General features: G+C 38.2%; 1 long non-coding RNA gene across 1 annotated transcript; it reads right to left on the bottom strand.

The window, feature by feature from the left end:
- Positions 1–9: 9 nt before the first annotated feature.
- Positions 10–1,649, bottom strand: LOC123176440 (uncharacterized). The gene is made up of 3 exons (XR_006488521.1): positions 1,227–1,649; positions 651–793; positions 10–562 (listed from the first exon to the last, which is right to left on the bottom strand). It is a non-coding gene; the product is annotated as an uncharacterized lncRNA (long non-coding RNA).
- Positions 1,650–4,883: the final 3,234 nt, after the last annotated feature.

The following is a 4,883-nucleotide window of genomic DNA, read 5'->3' as shown; positions in this document are numbered from 1 at the left end:
TGTTAATATACAGGCTGCGTACATCGAGGTGTGCTTAGCTGATGAATGCTAATTGTCAATGAGTTCACAACGCCAGTGTAAAATACCTTACGCAAATGTAAGAATTCTCAGTGCAAGCAACACATCAGATTTATCAACAGTTTGCAGTGCGGGTGTAAAATACCTTATGTTAATGACAGAATTCTTGGTGCACATAAGACCACACCAACGTTTATAGAACACAGATGGGCTGTGGTTTTTCAGATATATGTGAAATCGTAATTGTCCAGCCATATTAGAAACTGCAAGATGGAGCAATCCCTGAAAGTAAAAAATAAATGCTTTTCATATGAATTCTGAAACACCCAAGCATGGTCACCAACTTTTCGGTGCTGGAACATCTGGCGTCCATTGGTAGCATGCTTCTTAAGGAAAAAAGAAAGATTCCTACAAGATCTTAGGAGAGAAGAGATTTTTAGGTAAACAAGAAGGGCATATACTGAGCTCCATCAGGAGGAGACCACCACAAACACTGCAACCTATAAACTCATCAGTTGGGAATAGAAGGATTGGATGCAAGTTCCTGTCAAAACCAAAACGAAATCCACGGATTAATGCTCATGTATCATATTGACTACCACAAGCATACGGATGGTGTGAAAATGCATTACCAGCAACCTAGAATTGGTATCATTCATCACAATGATCCTTTGAATAAATGTGTGAGAGCAAACACACCATCATCCGTATGGCTCCGTAGAATTAGAAGCTAGTAAGATCATGCACACCCAAATTCAAATTCACAACACTCTGCCTGCCAACATTTAACAAATAGAATTATGTTTAAAAATTAGGATTAACCACATACAGATAAAGTATATTATGTATTCCATGTTAAGAATTTCTAAAGCTATATTCAGATAAGGCATAAGAATAAAAATATTCACTGATTGACACTACTTCTCTAGCCGATAGACAGTTAGCCAAATATAGACCTCCCTGGAAGGAGCAAATCGACCACTATTAGGGGTAAAAGGGAAATTTTTGTTTTCGGTAGTTAAGCCAATACAAATCAATAGTAAGGGAAGAATGAGATTGACTAATTGATGACCGATACCAAGTAACTATCGTGGCTTACTGTATGAATTGGGCGGAAACACATCTTTACTATCAAAAGTTAGGTTTATGCTAGTTCAACAAAAACAGTTTAGAGAGACAGCCAGGAAGAGGGTCCAGTGTACGTGTACCTGGTTGCAATTGAAATAAATCTAACTCGAGACTGGTGGTAACCACGAATTTCTCCAAACTGCATGAAACAAGAAAATTAAATTAATCATATAACATGCTTTTTTATTTTTGAATTTCATTAGCGTACTGAATAATTAACATTGGTCATGCCAGTGAGCTGAACAGAGAATAACATGTTGTACATACAAGATAAGACATTAACACTAGGTAATTGACCAGAAGAAAGGATAGCGCCCTTAATTTAAAAGGTCGCTAATTTGTATTGCTTATTGACATATGTGCAATGGAAACAGATCATTTAGACATCTGCTCACAACCTGATGATTTTCCCTGTGAATAAATTCAGCCAAACAGATTAATCACATGCCTTAATCATATTACGAGCAATTGGTTTAATTATTGTTAAGTGGTACGTTAAATACACCAAGGGAAACTCCCAGTCACGGAGCTCGAATGGTAAGGACGCTGGCCATGTTTGAAGGATCAAAAACTAATTAACAAGGTATATTTTCTCATCCAGCTTATGGTAACAATATATTCTTCTGTGCCTAACCGTGAGTACAACATACTTGCTATTTTCTCGCCTGTGCAGCATTGCCTCGTCTCCCAAGTCCCTTGCAAACATCTTCTACTCTGAGATTTCTTGGCAGAATTTCAATCCTCATTTGCCTAATAAATTCACAAAGGATAAGGCTGGTGTCATCACTTCAAATCTTATCTTAAGAATAGCATAAAACTAATTCTCAGTAGTGGCGCACCGTGGGTGTGGTGCGCCATTACTAGTTTGAGCTAGTAATGGAGCACTTCGCCCAAGTGCGCCATTACTACTTTTGGAAAAAAAAATAAAAAAAATTGTCAGTAGTGGCGCATCGAGCGTGTGGTGCGTCATTACTAGTTAAAACTATTAATGGCGCACTATGTCCTGATGCGCCATTAATAGTTTTGGAAAAATAAAAATAAATAAAATTTGCTAGTAATGACGCACCGTTTGTCTGGTGCGCCATTAGTAATGAGGACACTGGCGCACCACATACAGGTGCGCCATTAATGTCCATATTAGTTATAGCCCTTTTCCTAGTATTGCCGTAGGCGCAAGCGAGGACACACACCCAATTATTTGCTTAACTAGTGAACCCGCTGCGCCAAATGACGCAGCGACTCATTGAATCTGTGCACATTGAAAAAAATTGTATAGTTTAATTGGTTTAGTTGTGGGCAAGCACATATGTTAGCAAATTTAAAACCCGTTGCACCAAATGGCACAAAGTCCTACTCCCTCCATTTTTATATACAAGGCCACAAATTTAAATTACATGTACCAAGATAAACTTCAATACATGTCTTGCAACTTAACTTTTCTTCTTATTTACTGGGACTATTAATACATCACATACATGCAAGAAAGCTGAGTGGAGGAAGTAGCTGAGTGTCATTATGACTGTATGCATGCAAATATTAAACAAGTTGCTAGTATAAGAAAACATCATCAAATTTTGCCTCGGTTACTGTTAGTGGCCTTATATGGATGCAAAATGTATATTTCATGTGGCCTTGTAGTATAAGTAAATGGAGGGAGTATTTAAAACCATGAATGCTTTGAAAATATTTGTTTGTGTTGATAAAATTAGGTTTTAGCAACCACTTAGATCCTGCTTCGAATCGGTTTATTTTTATACACCTGTATTTGTTTTACAAGTGTATCTTACCGGTCGTGTGCTAATTCCAGCTGAGAATCAAAACGACGGATCGCGGTCTGTGTATTTTACAAGCGTAAAAAGCGCTGGAAACGACATTCCAATCAAGGCTTTAGGATGCCAAATGCCACAAGTCATATTTCAAACCCGAAGTGCTTGAAAATGTTTGTCTTTGTCAATAAAATTTGGTTTTATGAAGCACTTAAGTACCAATTCAAACCCTTTAAAACCCCCTTAGATGTCAAATGATGCAAAATCCCAATTTACACCAAGAGTTATCTAACATGTTTTACATTTATCCTTTACATACAAGTGTTAGATACAATTTCACTGCACATAGAAATTTTCAAGCTTAAAAACAACGGTATATTCAAAAGAAATAACTTGATAGGAAATTATGCCTATTGCTAAACCACAACTTGACAACATTAATGTAAACCAAAGGTGGAGGTCGTTTGCAGCCACCCCGGCGATGGAGTGAAGGCCTTGGTGCTCGGCTCGAAATACCATTGCATTGTGTCATTTCCAGATGTTCCATAGAATGGCCATGAGCACTGTGGAGCGGGTTTTATTTGTCAGCTGGCCATTCGCTTGCAGAATACTGATCTATCTTTAACGTCTTAGATTTCCTACAGGAGGGAGTAGTTCCCACAGCGAGAGTATCGACTCTTGTTTTTCTTTTCAGCCGGTAGCTTGATGGTTCAGATACTGGGGGCATTTCTTGATATTGATGTATCAGAGGACAGTTACCAGATGAACAGCAGATGCATAAATCACAAAGATACGAGGATTAAATAGCTCAGCAGTTTTGTCAGCGCCGACAAAGAAGTTTTTCATATGATAACTACTGCGACGTAATACGCCAAGTAACTAGCATGACACCACAACAAGATGTAACTACAATTATGGCCAGTTGCACAAGGAATGCAAAGCTCACTAGGTTGACAAAAATAGGGGTGGCTCACTAGTGGCCTGAGCAACTCATGAAAACAAACTGTAGTGCGTCGTGGCGTGGAGAACACAGCTACAGAAAATAGTGATGTGTATTACTCGACTAAACGCTTAGGGTAGCCTGATGTAGTGTCAGTAACAGTCTAAATCCTTCTTTTTCTCAATGTAAATCAATCCACATGATGTAGTATGCAATACTAGATTACTTCATGCTGATTCTGCATCAACCTTTGCTTTTTAGTATTACTTCATGGTGATTCTGCATCAACCTTTGCTTTTTAGTACGTTATTGTTCACTGTCAACTAGATATATGTTCATAAAACTTTCTAGAATACGCACGAGTGTGTGTATCGTATATTAAAGGAGGAGATATGTTCATAAAACTAGATGGTAGCAAATGACACATAACTTACAAATTCTCCATGAGATCAGAACTGCACCTATAGTATGCTTATGAACAAATGGCATATTCCAGTCCAAGACACGGAAAACAAGATTATACTCACAGGAGACAGAGCAGAAGTAGCGTTGCAAGCTCACAGAGCAAGAAGTAGAGCAACAGTTTTAGCTTGCATGAACAAGTGGAGCAAATTGCTCAGAGGTACATCTGTGGCTACCCTTGTACCCCTTTCGACTCCTTCTATCAATGGAATGACACGCAAGCTTTCGCGTATTTGCGAAAAAAGTAACGCAAAATAATATAACAATTCAGGTAACAAATACTTAATAGTTTCTAAATGCGTAAGCACATAGTACCATCTATATATGACTTTCAAATATAACAAGATTTTGCATCCTAAAGATAATTCCAGTAGTCGAACTAAGAACAAGGAACCACACCAAAACCGAACAACTGACCATACACATGAATACATGATGGTCTAAACTTTTAGCAATAATCATGTCCGCTTGCCTGACCTGAATTCTGCATTTGAGGAGTCTAATGGGCCTAGAGCTCTAGACTAATAATGGGATAAGAAGCTGAAACTCAAACTCCATTCAGTGTAGCA

This window comes from Triticum aestivum, unplaced genomic scaffold, assembly GCF_018294505.1.
Source record: "Triticum aestivum cultivar Chinese Spring unplaced genomic scaffold, IWGSC CS RefSeq v2.1 scaffold11160, whole genome shotgun sequence".
In the NCBI taxonomy this organism is placed as follows: domain Eukaryota; kingdom Viridiplantae; phylum Streptophyta; class Magnoliopsida; order Poales; family Poaceae; genus Triticum; species Triticum aestivum.
This window is presented reverse-complemented; position numbering and strand designations above follow the sequence as displayed.